Source organism: Callithrix jacchus, chromosome 4 (genome assembly GCF_049354715.1).
Source record: "Callithrix jacchus isolate 240 chromosome 4, calJac240_pri, whole genome shotgun sequence".
In the NCBI taxonomy this organism is placed as follows: Eukaryota; Metazoa; Chordata; class Mammalia; order Primates; family Cebidae; genus Callithrix; species Callithrix jacchus.
The window spans coordinates 153,296,087-153,315,025 of record NC_133505.1 but is presented as its reverse complement, the minus strand read 5'-3'; positions in this window follow the sequence as shown (position 1 = coordinate 153,315,025).

Below are 18,939 nucleotides of genomic sequence, written 5' to 3'. Positions count from 1 at the left end.
CTAGGGTGCCTACGCCACCAGGGCCCTGGGTTTCAAGCACAACATGGAGTGGCCATTTGGGCAGGCACCGAGCTAGCTGCAGGAGTGCTTTTTCAATACCCCAGTGGTACCTGGAACCCTAGCAAGACAGAACCCTTCATTCCCCTGGAAAGAGGGCTAAAGCCAGGGAACCGAGTGGTCTAGTTCAGCAGATTCCAGCAAGCTAAGATCAACTAGCTCGAAATTCTCACTCCCAGCACAGCAGTCTGAAGTTAACCTGGGACACTGGAGTTTGGTGGGTGGGGAGGGTCGTCTGCCATTATTGAGGCTTGAGAAGTGGTTTTCCCCTCACAGAGTAAACAAAGCCCCAGAGAAATTCCAACTGAGTGGAGCCCTCTGCAGCCCAGCAAAGTCACTGTAGCCAGACTGCCCCTCTAGATTCTTCCTGTCTGGGCAGGGCATCTCTGAAAAAAGGGCAGCAGCCCGAGTCAGGGGCTTATAGATAAAATTCCCTTCTCCCTGGGAAAGAGCACCGGTGGGAAGGGGCAGCTGTGGGCACAACTTTAGCAGACTTAAACATTCCTGCCTACCGGTTCTGTGCAGGGATCTCCCAGCACAGTGCTCAAGCTCTGTTAAGGGTCACACTCCTCCTCAAGTTGGTCACTGACCCCTGTGCCTTCTGACTGGGAGACACCTACCAGCAGGGGCCAACAGACACCTCACAATGGAGAGCTTCAGCTAGCATCTGTTGGGTGCTCCTCTGGGACAAAGCTTCCAGAGGAAGGAACAGGCAGGAATATTTGCTGTTCTGCAGCCTCTGCTGGTATACAAAGGCAAACAGGGTCTGAAGTGGAACTCCAGCGAACTCCAGCAGACCTGCAGCAGAGGGGCCTGACTGTTAGAAGGAGAATTAACAAACAGAGAAAAATACCATCAACATCAGCAAAAAAGATGTCCACTCAGAAATCCCATCCAGAAGTCATCAACATTAAAGACCAAAAATAGATAAATGACAAAGATAGGGAGAAACTAGTGCAAAAATGCTGAAAACTTCAAAAACCAGAATGCCTCTTCAACTCCAAAGGATCACAACTCCTTGCCAGTAAGTGAACATAACTGGATGGAGAATGAGTTTGACAAACTGACAGAAGTAGGCGTCAGAAGGTGGGTAATAACAAACTCCTCTGAGCTAAAGGAGCATGTTCTAAACTAATGCAAGGAAGCTAAGAACTTTGAAAAAGATTAGACAAATTACTAACTAGAATAATCAGTTTAGAGAAGAATGTAAATGACCTGATGGAGCTGAAAAACAGCATGAGAACTTTATGAAGCATACGCAAGTATCAATAGAGGGACTGATCAAGCAGAAGAAAGGATATCAGAGATTGAACATCAACTTAATGAAACAAAACATGAAGACAAGATTAGAGAAAAAAAGAATAAAAAGGAATGAACAAAGCCTCCAAAAAATATGGGACTATGTGAAAAGACCAAACCTACATTTGATTGGTGTACCTGAAAGTGACAAGGAGAATGGAACCAAGTTGGAAAACACTCTTCATGATATATTAGGAGAACTTCCCTAACCTAACAAGACAGGCCAACACTCAAATTCAGGAAATACAGAGAACACCAGAAATATACTCCTCGAGAAGAACAACCCCAAGACACATAATTGTAAGATGTACCAAGGTTGAAATGAAGGAAAAAAATGTTAAGGGCAGCCAGAGAGTAAGGTTGGGTTATCTGCAAAGGGAAACCCATCAGACTAACAGTGGATCTTTCTGCAGAAACCCTACAAGCCAGAAGAGAGTGGGGGCCAATAGTCAACATTCTTAAGAAAAAGAATTTTCAATCTAGAATTTCATATCCAGCCAAACTAAGCTTCATAAGCAAAGGAGAAATAAAATCCTTTACAGACAAGCAAATTCTGATTTTGTCACCAACAGGCCTGCTTTACAAGAGCTCCTGAAGGAAGTGCTAAACATGGAAAGGAATAACCAGTAACAGCCACTGCAAAAACATAGCAAATTGTAAAGGCCATCGACACTATGAAGAAACTGCATCAACTAATGGACAAAATAACCAGGTTGCATCACAATGACAGGATCAAATTCACACATAATAATATTAACCTGAAATGTAAATGGGCTAAATCTCACAATTAGAAGACACAGACTGGCAAATTGGACAGAGTCAAGACCCATTGGTGTGCTGTATTCAGAGACCCATCTCACATGCAAAGACACAATTCACATGCAAAGACACACATAGGCTCAACATAAAGGGATGGAGGAATGTTTACCAAGTAAATGGAAAGCAAAAGTAAAAATAAAAAAGCAGGTGTTGCAATCCCCTGATTAAAAAAAGGCTTTAAACCTACAAAGATAAAAAGAGACAAAGAAGGATATTGCATAATTGTAAAGGGATCAATGCAACAAGAAGAGCTAACTATCCTAAATATATATGCACGCAATGCAGGAGAACCCAGATTCATAAAGCAAGTTCTCAGAGACCTACAACGAGACTTAGCCTCACACACAATACTAGTGGTAGACTTTAACACCTCACTGTCAATATTAGACAAATCAATCAGACAGAAAATTAACAAAGATATTCAGAACTTGAACTCAGCTCTGGACCAAGCAGATCTAATAGACATCTACAAAACTCTCCACCCCAAATCCACAGATATGCATTCTTCTTAGCACCACATAGCACTTGTTCTAAAATTAACCACATGACTGGAAATAAAACACTCCTTAGCAAATGCAAAAGAACAGAATTTCATAAAAAACAGTCTCTTGGACCACAGTGCAATCAAATTAAAACCAGCATTAAGATATTTACTCAAAAACCACACAACTACATGGAAACTGAACAACCTGCTCTTGAATGACTACTGGGTAAGTAATGAAATGAAGGTAGAAATAAATAACTTATTTGAAACCAATGAGAACAAAGACACAACATACAAGTATCTCTGGGACACAGCTAAAGCAGTGGTTAAAGGGAAATTTATAGCACAAAATTCCCACAAGAAAAAATAGGAAAGATCTAAAATTGACACCTTAACATCACAATTAAAAGAACTAGAGAAGCAAGAGCAAACAAATTTAAAAGCTAGCAGAAGATCAGAAATAACCAAGATCAGAGCTGAACTGAAGGGGATAGAGAATGAAAAACACTTCAAAAAATCGATGAATCCAGAAGCTGGTTTTTTGAAAAGATCAACAATATAGACCACTAGCCAGATTAATAAAGAAAAAAAAGAGAGAGGAATCAAATAGACAAAATAAAAAATGATAAAGGGGACATCACCACTGATCCCACAGAAATACAAATTACTGTCAGAGAATACTATAAAAATCTCTATGCAAATAAACTAGAAATCTAGAAGAAATGGATAAATTCCTGGACACATATGCCCTCCCAAATCTAAACCACGAAGAAGTCAAATCCTAGAATAGACCAATAACAAATTCTGAAATTGAGGCAGTAATAGCCTACCAACCAAAAAAGTCCAGACCAGATAGATTCACAGCCGAATTCTACCAGAGGTACAAAGAGGAGCTGGTACCATTCCTTCTGAAACTATTCTAAACAGTAGAAAGAGAAAGACTCCTTTCTAACTTATTTTATGAGGCCAGCACTATCCTGATACCAAAACCTGGCAGCAGAGACACAACAAAAAAGGAACACTTCAGGCCAATATCCCTGATCAACACTGATGCAAAAATCCTCAATAAAATATTGGTAAACCAAATCCAGCAGCACATCAAAAAGCTTATCTACCTCGATCAAGTCAGTTTCATTCCTGGGATGCAAGGCTGTTTCAACATATGCAAATTAATAAACGTAACCCATCACATAAACAGAACCAATGACAGAAACCACATGATTATCTCAATAGATGCAGAAAAGGCCTTTGATAAAATGCAACATCCCTTCATGCTAAAAACTCTCAATAAACTAGGTATTGATGGAACAAATCTCAAAATAATAAGAGCTATTTATGACATGCTCATAACCAATATTATACTGAATGGGCAAAAACTGGAAGCATTCCATTTGAAAACTGGAACAAGACAAGGAAGCCCTCTCTCACCACTCCTATTCAACATAGTATTGGAAGTTATGGCCAGGGCCATCAGGCAAGAGAAAGAAACAAAGGGTATTCAAATAGGAAGTCAAATTGTCTCTATTTGCAGATGACATGATTGTATATTTAGAAGACCCTATTGTCTCAGCCTTAAATTACCTTAAGCTGATAAGCAACTTCAGCAAAGTCTCAGGATACAAAATCAATGTGCACCAATAATAGAGAGTCAAATCATGAGTGAATTCCCATGCACAACTGCTACAAAGAGAATAAAATAGGAATACAACTTACAAGGGATATGAAGAAACTCTTCAAGGAGAACTACAAACCACTGCTCAAGGAAATAAGAGAAGACACAAACAAATGGAAAAACATTCCATGCTCATGGTTAAGAAGAATCAAAATCATGAAAATGGCCATACTGTCTAAAGTAATTTATAGATTCAATGTTATTCCCATCAAGCTACCATTGACAACCTTCATGGAATTAGAAAAAACTACTTTAAATTTCATATGGAAGCAAAAAAGAGCCTGTATGGCCAGACAATTCTAAGCAAAAAGAACAAAGCTGGAGCCATCACACTACCTGACTTCAAACTATACTACAAGACTACAGTTACCAAAACAGCATGGCACTAGCACCAAAACAGATATATAGTCCAGTGGAACAGAACAGAGGCCTCAAAAGTAATGTCACACATCTACAGCCATCTGATCTTTAACCCAACAAAACAAGCAATGGGGAAAGGATTGCCTATTTAATAAACGGTGTTGGGAAAACTGGCCAGCCATATGCTGAAAACTAAAACTGGACCCTTTCCTTACACCTTATACAAAAATTAACTCCAGATGGATTAAAGATTTAAATGTTAGCTCTAACACCATAAAAACTCTAGAAGAAAACCTAGGCAATACCATTCAGGATATCAGCATGGGCAGACTTCATGACACCAGAAGCAATGGCAACAAAGGACAAAATAGACAAATGGGATCTAATTAAACTAAAGAGCTTCTGTATAGCTAAAGAAACCATCATCAGAGTGAACAGGAAACCTACACAATGGGAGACAATTTTTGCAATCTATCCATCTGACAAAGGATAGAACAAATTTATAAGAAAAAAACAACCCCATCAGAAAGTGGGAAAAGGATATGAACAGTCATTTCTCAAAAGAAGACATTTATGTAGCCAACAAACATATGAAAAAAAGCTGGTCATTAGAGAAATGCAAATTAAAACCATAATGAGATAACATCTCATGCCAGTTAGAATGGCAATCATTAAAAAGTGAGGAAACAATGGATGCTGGAGAGGATGTGGAGAAATAGGAATGCTTTTACACTGTGGAGTATAAATTAGTTTAATCATTGTGGAAGACAGTGTGAAAATTCCTCAAGGATCTAGAACCAGAAATACCATTTTACCCAGCAATCCCATTACTGGGTATATACCCAAAGGATTATAAATCATTCTACTGCAAAGACATGTGCACATGTATGTTTATTTCAGCACTGTTCACAATAGCAAAGACTTGGAACCAAACAAAATGCCCATCAATGATAGACTGGATCAAGAAAATGTGGTACATATACACCCTGGAAAACTATGCAGCCATAAAAAAGGATGAGTTTATGTCCTTTGCAGGGTTATGGATGAAGCTGGAAACCATCTTTCTCAGAAAACTAACGCAAGAACAGAAAACCAAACACTACATGTTCTCACTCAAGTCGGGGTTGAACAATGAGAACACAAGGAGGGGAACATCACACAACAGGACCCATTTGGGGGTTGGGGGGCTAGGGACGGATAGAATTAGGAGAAATACCTAATGTAAATGATGGATTGATGGATACAGCAAATCACCATGGCATGTTTATACCTATGTAACAAACCTGCACATTCTGCACATGTACCCCAGAACTTAAAGTATATAACAAAGTAAAATCTAAAGATAAAAGTGTTTTTTATTTTCATAAATTTTTATAATAAATTTTTTACAAATGGATGTCAAATGGATCGGATTTAAGGATGCAAAGTATTGTTCTTGAATGTGTCTGTGAGGGTGCTGCCAAAGGAGATTAACATTTATGTCAGTGTACTGGGAGCGGTAGACCCACCCTCAATCTTGGTGGGCACCATTTAATCAGCTTCCAGCACAGCTAGAATTAAAGCAGGCAGAGGAAAGTGGAAGGACTATAGCCTTCTTCTTTCTCCCATGCAATGCTTCCTGCCCTCGAACATCAGACTCCAAGTTCTTCATCTTTTGTACTATTGGACTTACATCAGTGCTTTGCCAGGGGCTCTTGGGCCTTCTGCCACAGACCGAAGGCTGCACTGTTGGCTTTTCTACTTTTGTGGTTTGGGGACTCAGACTGGCTTTCTTGCTCCTCAGCTTGCAGATGGCCTAGTGTGGGACTTCACCTTGTGATCTACTGACTCAGTGAATCAATACTCCTTAATAAACTCCCCATATATATATATATAATATATATATAAATATATTTATATATTTTATAAATATTTTTATATTTATATAATATATAAATATATATATATATATTATATATATATATATATATATATTATATATATATACACGTCTATCCTACTAGTCCTGTCCCTGACTAATACACAGGGGTTCAGATTACAATTCAATAGTTCCCACATCTCCTGTGTATCTGACTCACCTGGAGAGCTAGTTAGCTGATTAACCCAGACCTTCTGTTTTAATGTTCTAGAAGGGCTGTCCAGGACTCTGTATTAAAACACAAAAAAAACCTAGATAAGCACAATGTACCCACTTAAGAAACCAGACTTACATAATACCAAGTACTATAAGTGTTGGACAGTATCTGCTTGTGCAGCATTGAAGTGGAGAAGGTTGGGGGAGAACAGATAAGTGTCAGAATCCTGAGCTGGTGTTTTAATGGAAAACAATGTTTTTTTTCATGTATAAAATAAAGAGAACATAATACAAGTGATTTGAGACTTGTCACTGAATAAATAAGACTGCCTTTATTTTAAACAAACATTTTCATTTACTACATATAAAAATAGCCCACTCAGAAAGTCACTCTGTGACATTCTCCTACACATTTATTATGCTTTCTGCATTTGCTATGCCTTTTTTCTAGAATGTTCCAAACCATCACTCCATCCCAGGCTTTCAAGTAACCTTCCTCATCCTTCCTGTGCTAAATCAAAGGATTATGTTATTTTTACTCCTAATTTTCCTGGCAGATTTATGTATTCATTTATTTATTCAAAAGCTTATAATTATACCTTGAAATATTTTAGATATTTTAGCAACAATGATTAGCAGCATAGATAAACTCTTGTTCTCAGGGACTTTATATTCTAGTGGGAGCAGGAAAAATAATTAAAAAGCAATCAAATAAATGAGATAATTTGAGATAGTTATACAGTTCATGAAAAATAAAATAGGAAAATGGTATTTAATGATAATCATTGAATGAAGAATAAAAGTTACTCTAACCAGCAGACCTATCCCAAAATAAATATGAAAAGCAAATGTCAGGTTTCATTTGCTTCCCAGATGGACAACTGATTGACTCAGGACTGTTCACTGAAAAGACTATCCTTTTTCTATTCCTTCAACATGCCATCTTTGTCATAATTCAAGTGATCCTGTAAGAATGGGTCTGTTTCTTCTCTCTTGCCTTCATTAGTCTGTGGTCTTCACTTGAACTGATTCTTATTTAGTGACTGTAACTATGTTATAAGTGTTTTCTGGTAAATCAAAACTTTCTCATTCTATAATTCTTCAAGATCGCCTTAACCATTCTTGTTCCTTTATGTTTCCATATAGTTTTAGTCTCAGCATCTCAATTTTCAGAAACATACCTGCCGGCACTTTTGTTGGCATTACATTGAATCTATAGATCAATTTGAGAAGAACTGAAAGTTATACACTGAGTCTTCAAAAATATTGACATGGTATAGCCATCATTTATGCAGGTCTCAATATAGTTCAATGATCTTAAAATTTCTGTAGCTGGTATGTAAAATTAAAATTGAATTAATTTGTGTGTAATGAATTGATTCAATGAGCCTGATAATTCTAAAAGTTAATTTATTTATAGAATTACATTTTATATACATACAAACATTTTTAAAAAACCTTTTCTATTCTTGTTTTATTCCTTTCTCATATCTTATTTCACTGGCTAGGGCTTCTAATGTAATTTTGAATAAAAATGGAGATACTGAAGACACTAATTTTAGTGGTAAAAATTTTCAACATATTACCATTCATTTATTTTAATCAACTCATTTTAAAATTGTATTAGGTTTACAGAAAAGTTGCAAAGATAGTACAGAGAGTTTCTATGTACTTACATCTAGATTCTCCTGTTGATATCTTAAATTAGTATAAGACATTTGTTATAATTAATGACCTAATATTGATATCATTAACTAAAGTCTATGCTTTATTCAGATATCTTTAGTTTTGACCTAATGACCTTCTTCTGTTCCATGGTCCCATTCAGGACACTCATTACACTTAGCCAGGATGTCTCCTTAGGCTCTTTTTGGCTGCAACAGTTTCTCAGAGTACAGCCTAGGTATTCTGTAGAATGTGTCTCAGATGGGATTGTCTGATGGTTTCCTCTGAATTATACTAGAACTTTGAAGTTTGGGGAGAAAGACCACACAGTTGACGTGCCATTCTCATAAATTACATCATAGGTGGGTGCTGTCAATAGGACTTACCATTGTTGATGTTAATCTTGATTGCTCAACTAAGGTAATATTTGTCAGATTTCTGCACTGTAAAGTTACTTGTTTTACCCTCTTCCATATTGTTTTCTTTAGAATGAAGTCACTGTGCAAGGAATTGGGTTAATTACTCTCTATGAGAGAATCTCTGATAAGGTGTTTTGAATTCTGCATGGTAGATTTATCTCCCCTCCCCTATTCATTTATACATCCAAACATTTATTGATGGACTCACTGATACTTCTTTTATGCTTCAGCTTACACCCCAATGTAGCTTTATTTTGTTGCTCATATTGTTCCAGCTTTGGTCGTTGGAAGCTCTTTCAGTTGACTCCAGTGTCTCTTTGGTATTTCCCTATCACTGTGGTTTTATATCTGAGTTTTTTCTTACTTTCTGGCACTACAAGACGCTTCAATATCATTGTTTCTTGCCACAGATCCAAATCGGTCATTTGTCTAATGAGTCTGGCATCCTTTCATTGGAGAATGGAATCAAATAATATCTTTGAGCCAGGTGTGCTCACTGGTACTGTCTTGTTCCTCAAGACCTTCTCAGCTGAAAGAGCAAGTATATGTGTGTACTAATTCATGTATCCATGAGTATTTATACATATTTCTATATGTATCTAAGAGTATTTATTTTAAGCTAAACATGAGTTCATACTATTTGATCATTGTCTCCCATTTTGATCAATGAACACATGGATACTTCTGGCATTCCCCACCTGTTTATATGTAACCTCACACCCCAACAGTGAGAAACCTGGCTTCTGCCATCAGCCAGCTGTTTACTTAATTGTGTAATTATAATATACAGGTATAGTAATTTAAAAATTATTGGCCCATATCCCTGTAGGAAACGAGTTTATCAGCTAGAATACAGAGCTTTTGTAAGGTACCTTTGGTCTTCAGTATTATAGACTCCACTTATTTCTAAAAATACTAACCACGTACCTTTTCTCCATCCTCTTTAGTAAGATTATTTCATATGTTTGTAATACAGTTGTTTCTTAAAAAGTCATAACCTGCATCTCATCCTAGGATCCTCTTACCTCCTAAATGTTTGTTTAATTTGCAAACATTAAGCACCACTCTTTATGCTGTAAAGTTCTATGTTTTTCAAAAACGCAGAGAATCATTTATCTACCAGTATGGTATCATACCCAACAGTTCTACCACTAAAAAATTCCATGTGCTTCATCTATTTACTACTCCACCCAGAATCCCTAGCCACCACTGATCTGTTTACTCTCTTTATAGTTTTGACTTTTTTATGGAATATTGTTTTAATTTATATTTCTCTTACAAGAAAATAAAAATGAGCAGCTTTTCATATGCTTATTTTGTCACGTCCATGACATATATTCACTTGTATATCAATAGATGTCACTATGTGACATATTCTTTGGTGAGGTGTCTATTCAGAACTTCTGCTCATTTTTATTTTTTTGTTTTGTTTTCTTGTTGGCTTTTAAGGATTTTTTGTATATTTTTGATATAATTCTTTTTTTATCTATTTGTTTGCAAATATTTTTTCCAATCTGTGACCTACCTTTTCAGTCTGCAACAATGTCTTTTGTAGAAAAGATTTTAATGTGTGTAAAGTTCGACCTATTCATTTTTTATGTATTTTGCTTCTCTTGTTGCATTTAAATACTTCCTTCTTTCTTTCTTTCTTTCTCTTTCTTTCTTTCTTTCTTTCTTTCTTTCTTTCTTTCTTTCTTTCTTTCCTTTCTCTCTCTCTCTTTCTCTCTTTCTCTCTTTCTCTCTTTCTCTTTCTCTTTCTCTCTTTCTCTCTTTCTTTCTCTCTTTCTCTCTTTCTCTCTTTCTCTCTTTCTTTCTTTCCTTCTTTCTTTCGAGACAGAGTTTTGCTCTTGTTACCCAGGCTGGAGTGCAATGGCGCGATCTTGGCTCACCACAACCTCTACCTCCTGGGCTCAGGCAATTCTCCTGCCTCAGCCTCTTGAGTAGCTGGGATTACAGGCACATGCCACCATGCCCAGCTAATTTTTTGTATTTTTAGTAGAGATGGGGTTTCACCATGTTGACCAGGATGGTCTCGATCATTTGACCTTGTGATCCACCCACCTCAGCCTCCCAAAGTGCTGGGATTACAGGCGTGAGCCACCATGCCCGGCCCTAAATACTCATTTCTAAATCCAAAAGCATCTAGATTTTCTCCTGTGTTTTCTTCAGTAAGTTTTATAATTTCTGAATTTTCATTTATGTCTATGATTTATTTTGAGTTTCTTGTGAAAGGTAAAATGTTTGTGTTTAGGTTCATTTTTGCAGGGATGTCCAGTTGTTTCAGTACCATTTGTGTAAAAGGTTGTTTTTACTCAGTTGAATAGCCTTTATTCTTTATGAAAGATTATTTTTTATATTTATGTGGGTCTATTAATGGACTCTATTCTCTTTTCTCATCCATATGCTTATTCTTATGTTAATACCATGTTACCTTGATTACTGTAGCTTTATAATAAATATTGAAGTTATGTAGTGTCAGCACTCTGACTTTCTTTCGTATTGTGTTGGCTATTTTGAGTCTTTTGCCTTTCCCTGTAAATTGTAGAACCTGTTTGTCAATATCTAAAAACATATCTTTCTGAAATTTTCACTGGGATTGCATTGAGTCTATATATTAGTTTTGAAAGAACTGATAGTTTAACAATATCATGTCTTCTAATTGATAAACCCAGAATATCATTCCTTTTGTTTAGATCTTCCTTTATTTCTTCATCAGTGTTTTGCAGTATCTACATAAAGATTCTGTACATATTTTGTTAGATGTATACCCCACCTTTAAAATCTGTTAGTGTTATTGTAAATGATATTGCTTTTTAAAATTTAAATTCCCATTATTTATTGCCGTGATATAGAAAAGCAATTGATTTTTGCATGTTGACCCTGCATATTGAGAGCAGGTTACAGTATATATTAGTTTATAGTAAGTTTATTACTGTGTGTGTGTGTGTGTGTATTAGTTCTAGGAGTTTTTAAATAGGTATTTTGGAGCATTCTACATAGAAAATTATGTTATCTGTGACTATAATTCTTTTCTTTGTTTAACAGTCTCCATAATTTTTCTTTTTTATGTTTTATTGTACTATCTGGGACTTTCAACAAACTTTTTAATACAAGAGGACAATCTTGCCTTATCTCCAGTTTTTTTATTTTATGTGATTAAACTACACGAAAATTAAAGAATTCAAGAGATTGGATAAATAGAATGATTTGTTTTTAAGGAAAGAAGAAAAGAAAGAGAAAAAAAGAAGTGAAGGAGAGGAAGAAAGAGGAAGAAAAAGAGGGAGAGAATGAGAATGTTGCTTTATTCTATTCTAAAAATGGGTATTAATAATGGCCAATCAATATTTTGTGTATTTAAAGTGGAGAATGTATATTTTGTGTATTTAAAATGGAGAGCTCTATAAGTATTTATTAAGTTTACTTGTTCCTGATCTGAGTTCAAGTCCTGGTTGTCCTCATCAATTTTCTGTCTCGTTGAGTCTAAGTCTCTTTATGGGTCTTATGTATCTGGGTGTTAGGATTGTTAGCTCTTATTGTTGCATTGATCCTTTTACCACTATATCTTTGTTGCTTTGAAATCTATTTTATCAGAGGCAAGAATTGCAACTCCTGCTTTTTATTTATTTATTTATTTTTGCTCTCCATTTGGTTGGTAAGTCTCTCTCCATCGCTTTGTTTTGAGTCTTTGTGTATCTTTGGATGTGAAATGGGTCTGGATGCAGCATACTGTTAGGTTTTGGCTGTATCTTTTGGGGGATTTAGTTGACTTAAATTTAGGGTTACTGCCCTTTGATGTTAACTGGCTATTTTATCCATTCGTTGATATAAATTCTTCTTTATGTTGGTGCTCTTTACTTTTTGGTATATTTTTAGAAAGGCTGATACTGGTTGTTCCTTTCTATGTATAATGCTTCTTTCAGAAGCTCTTGCAAAGCAGGCCTGGTGGTAATAAAATCTCTGAGTACTTGCTTGTTCATAAAAGATTTTATTAAAATTAAATGCTATGTTAGCAGTTTCTTAAAATTAAATGCTATGTTAGCTGCAGATTTAGCAGGTTGAGAGTTTGCCTTTATTCCTAATTCAATGAGAGCTTTTATCACGCATGAACGCTAAATTTTGTCAAATGCTTTTTCTGCATCAATTATGTATCATATGATTTTTCTTATCTAGTGTTTTGATGTGATGAATTACACTGATTGATTTTTAAATTTTGAACGAGACTTGAGTACCTGAAATAAATCACACTTGGCCATGGTGTATAATTCCTGTTATACTTGTTGTGTTCAATTTTTTAGTATTTTGTTAAGGATTACTGTGTCTATGTTCATGAGAGGTATTGGAATGTAGTTTTTGTTTCTTGCAAGGTCTTTCTCTGGAATTGATATTAAGGTAATGCTGGTCTTATAGAAGAACGTACACGTGTTTTCACTGCTTCCACTTTCTGGAAGAAATTGTGGAGATTTGGTATTAGTGTTTCCTCAAATGTTTAGTGACTTTACTAGTGAAACCATATGAGTCTGGTGCTTTACTTTTTGTAAGTTTATTAGATAGTGATCAAATTTCTATGATAAATATATGGATAGTCAGTTTATCTATTTCTCCTTGTGTGAGTTTCAGCAGTTTCTGTCTTTTAAGGATCTGACCTGTTTCAGCCAGGCCTGATTGACATTTCTTACTCTAGTTTCTTAAGATGGAGGTGAAGTTTTAGATTTTTCTTCTTTTCAAACATAAGGATTTTATGCTAAACATTTCCATCTAAGCACTGCTATCACTGCATCACACAAATTTTGATACATTTTATTTTTCCTTCTATTTTGTTCAAAAAATTTTAAATTTATCTTGACATTTTTTGACCCTGGATAATTTGGAAGTGTGCTGCATCCCAAATATTTTGGAATTTTCCAACTATCTTTCTGTTACTGATTTCTAGTTTAATTATATTATATTGTGGTTTGAGAACATAATTGAATGATTTTTATCTAATATGTTGGCCACTAGCGATTTAAATTAATTTAAATTTTCACTAGCAATTGCCACCTATAGAAATTTAAATTTAAATTAATGAAAATCAAATAAAAATGTTAAAGTATTTCCTCAGTCACACTAGCCATACTTTAAGTATTCAGTAGCAACTTGTATCCAGTGGCTATTATGTAGGTTAGCAGAGACGTAAAATATGTCTATTATTGCAGAAATTAGTAACAGAGAGTGCTGTTATAGAATGACATAGGATATCTTTATGATTTTAGGGTAAGTTAGAATATTTAAAACAGTCACAAAAACATAAGCTATAAAGGAAATATGCAAAATTAGACAATACAACTTAAACATTTCTCCCTCAAAAAAAGCTGTCAAGAGAATAGAAGCCAAGTTAACAGACTAGGGAAATATATTTTCAACATATACAAAAACAAAAAGCTCAAATTTAGAATATATAAAAAACTTGTAAAACTCAATAAGAATATACATACAACAAAATGGAATGAGAAAACAAGTTGTGGAAAGATGCTTTACAAAAGAGGATATCCCCATTGCCCACAAACATGTAAATATGATCGACCTCATTAGTCATCAAAGAAATGCTAATTTAAGCCACAAATCAGTGTTTTTTCACATTTTCTAGATTGGCTAAAATGAAAAAGTGCTGACAATACCAATTGTTGACAAAGATGTGGGGCCATTAGAACTGACATCCACTACACATAGTGATATAAATCCACGTACCCAACTGGAGAACTGTCATTATCCCCCAAAGTTTAAGATACAGATTTACACTCCTAGGCATATACTTATGCACACTGAAAAACATTCATTAAAAAGTTTATAACAGCATCATATTTTAATAAACACAAAGTACATAAATTCTTGCACAGTCATGCAATGAACTACTACATAGCAGTGAAAATTACTACAGCTATATGCTACAACATGGACTACTGTCACAAACATATGGAAGAAAATAAAATAGACATGATATACTTAATAAAATTTGATTCCACTTACTTCAAGTGGCAATAATAATCTATGGTGTTATCATTCAGGATAGTGTTTATCTTTTTGGAAAAAAAGAGGATGTAGTATTTAGAAGGGGACCTGCTTGGACGTTCTAGGTTTCCATCAACGTTAGATTTTTGGATGTAAGATCTAGGTGCTAGATGATAGTTATATTGGAGGTGTTTATTTTGTAATACTTTATCAAGTTGTACACTCGTAACTTGAAAATATTATACTGTTACAAAATTACATGCTGGTGATAATGTGGAGAAATAAACATTTTCATAACTGTTGATGGGCATATAAAAATCCTAGAATGCTTTATACATTTTGCTAATATCTAGTGAAATTGTATGTGCACATATTTGATGTATTAGCATATCCAGAGGAAAAACAGACAGGTGTGTGTGTGTGTGTGTGTGTGTGTGTGTGTGTGTGTGTGTGTCCTCTTGGTTATATATACATTCTTTTGGAAGGGAGAGAGAGATTTTAAGGAATTGGCTCATGTAATTATAGAGGCTAGCAACTCCAAAATCTGCAGGACCAGAATCTGTAAGGTAGGTTGGCAGGTTGGAAACCAGGAAAAGAATGGATGTTATAGCTCAAGGCTGAAGGCAGTTGGCTGGCAGAATTCTGTCTTCTTCAGGGGAGGTTGGTCTTTTTCTTATGGCCTTCAACTGATTAAATGAGGCCCACCCACATTATAAAGGGTAATTTACTCAAAGTCTACTGATTTAAATATTGCTATAGTTTGAATGTCCCCTCAAAAATTCATATTGAAATTTAATTGCCATTGACAGTATTAAGGAGTGGGAACTTTAAGAGGTGATTAAGACTTGAAGGTTCTGCCTTCATTGATGGGATTGATGTGATTATAGAATGAAAAGTATTATCCCCTCTTGTCTTAATGATAATGCAGCAAGAAGGCCCTCACCAGATGCTGGCACTTTGATATTGGACTTCTCAGCCTGCAGAACTGTGAGCTGAGAAATTTCTGTTCATTAGAAATTACCCAGTTTTAGTACTGTATTATGGCAGCACAAAATGGGCTAAGACAAATATTAATCTCATCTTAAAATACCTTGACAGCAATGTCCAAAAATGTTTGACCAAATATCCCAGTACCTTGGACTAACCAAGTTGAAACACAAAATTACCATCGCACTCAGTAATTCAATATCTACACTAGAAACAAAAATTAACCTCTTGCTATTGTTTACAGAAGTCATGTATTTAAATATCCCATTATTGATTGTAATAGGGAAAAAGCAGAAACTTGATCATTTCTCAATCATGAAGAATGAAGAAACGGTGATTTATTTTTATAGTGAGATAATATACAGGAGGGAAAATTAATGAAATACCATTTTTCATGGAGATATTCCTCCCCTAGGGCCTTTCAGTGTCCTGCTGTAATTGGGGCTGAAAGTTCTTAGGCTGGTTTACACAGCTGTTGTTCTGGATTTTTTCTTACACATCACTCCAAATTTTTCTTCACCTCTCTTCTGGATTTCTGACTTCTTGGGTCCCAAGTCTACCTAATCTTACTGAGAATATTCTTTAATAACTTCCTAAGAAAATGTGCTTTGAAAGTAAAGATTTTCGAGTCCTTAAATTATGAAAGTTTTTCTTGTATTATTTCTTTTATAAATTCAAGAATTTATTTTCAATTTTCTCATCCTTAATTTTCTTGATTCTTTCTTTTTGAAACTTATATTGCCTGGTTGTTTCAACTTTTGGATTGAGGATGGGCAAGGGCCACCAAGCCCTACCTGGGTGTAGAAAGGGCAGCGTACTGGTTCTAAACCAAATCAAAGTCATAAGAGGCATATGAGTGGCCGGGTATGGTGGCTCACACCTGTAATCACAGAACTTTGGGAGGCTGAGGAAGGTGGATCACCGGAGGTTAGCAGTAAGAGACCAGCCTGGCTACATGGTCACACCACATTTCTAAGAAAAATACAAAATATTAGCCAGGCATGGTGGCACATGCCTGTAATCCCAGCTATTCTGGAGGCTGAGGCAGGAGAATTGCTTGAACCTGGGAGGTAGAGGTTGCAGTGAGCTGAAAATGCACCACTGTATTCTAGCCCGGTGACACAGTAAGACTCTGTGTCAAAAAAAAAAAAAAAAAATGAGGCACATAAGTTTATGTTCACTTTATTGAACACCTGCCCATCTGCCATTCAAGAAGCCAGTAGTCCAAGAAGGATGACAAAGACAATGGGGGACATGTCTCCAATCAACCAACTTCAGCTGACTCTAGTCAATCTTTGTAGAGCTGCAGCCAAGTGCAGATTGGTGAGCAAGAAAATAAATGCATGTTATTGCAGGACACTGAGCTCCAAAGAGGTTTGTTATGCAGAATCATTTAGCAGTAACTGATTTCAGACAAAAAATTAAAATCCTAAACAAAGAAAAAGAATCCACGCAAAAGTTGAAACAACCAGGTAATATAAGTTTCAAAAAGAAAGAATCAAGAAAACATGCTTTATACACCTTGCAGGGAAGAGGAATAAATATTTTCTGAAAAATTATGCAGTTTATTTCAGCTGTGTTACTTTTTTTCTTTTTTTCCATTTTTGGGTTCTATCTAGATGATTTTCTGTTGTTTTTTTTTTTTTCACAGTCATACTTTCCATTTCTAAGAATTCTTTGTTCTTTGACAGTTCTTTTTTCAAATCGTGTGTTTTCTTTTTAAATAAATAAATATTTTCTCCTATCTAACTAAACCATTGATCACTTTTTCTTTCTCTTTTTAACATTTTGTGTTCTGCTTTCTAAACTTTCTTGGAGTTTTTCTCTCTTTATTATGTCTCTGTCTTGGATATGGAAGGCTATCCTTAAATGCCTAATACTACATTGATTCAAGATTGAAGCCCTATCATTAAATGAAGGTTCTGTAAGCATGGCAAGGGATTATTGACTGTAAGTTTCACTGTAGGATAACTGGAAGGGAGAGCCAGCTACTTTGTTGCCCTACTCTGTGTCCCTATCTATAGATCTTTTCTCTTTGTCTGCTCAATTTCTGCAGGAAAAAAATCTTCCAATCTTTTATAGGAGAGAAATAATCCTGGTGTTTAGCTAAGGGGCATGGAATTCTCAATGTTCAGTACACAGACTTTCACCCACTCACCCTTTATCAGTATGACACTTTGCCCTTCATTCTACCCTGTTTGATGTCCTCTCCAGTATAATTTCCCCTGATAATAAACTCATGTACTTTTTAGGAGTATAGATGGGTAGCAGTCTGTTGTGCAGGAATGCAGAAAAGATCTCGACAAGTAATTAAACTTATAGTGACTTTAAAATGTTGAGAGTCCACCTTATGGTCTCCATTTGCCTTCATTAGAATCTGTAGATTCAGTTCTTTTGCTTTTCTAGTTTACACTATAAATTTCTGAATATGGTTTAGCTGTGTCCCTAGCCAAATCTCACCTTGAACTGTAATAATCCACACATGTCAAGGGTGGGGCCAAGTGGAGATAATTGAATCATAGGGGCAGGTTTTTCCCATGCTGTTCTCCTGATAGTGGATAAGTCTCACAAGATCTCATGGTTTTATAAATGGAAGTTCCCCTGCACAAGCTCTCTTGCCTGCTTCCATGAAGATGTGAACTTTGCTCCTCTTTTGCCTTCCACCATGATTGCAAGGACTCCCCAGCCATGTGGAATTGTGAGTCAATTAAACCTTTTTCCTTTATAAATTGCCCATTCTTGGGTTTGTCTTTATTAGTAGTGTGAAAACAGACAAATCCAATTACCTTATTTCTTATAAGTGTCCCCCTAATGAACGCCTACATTTCTGCAGTGTCATCTATATGTCAGTTACCACTATCTGTATGCTTTTCACCTTCAAAATGTGTGTAGCTATTTCTCATTTCCTATTGTTCCATCTCCCGATCTAATTTGATCTTTTGAGTTTGCAACTTTTTAAATTAATCTCTTGTCATATTACTGGAATTTTAGAAGCAAACGAAGATAAACATAAGTGTTCAACTTGCCATGTTTAACGGAAATCAGAATATTTATAAAATTAAAATTAAATAATGCCACAACCCTGTTTAAATATTCTCAGTGGCAGAAGATCTCTAAA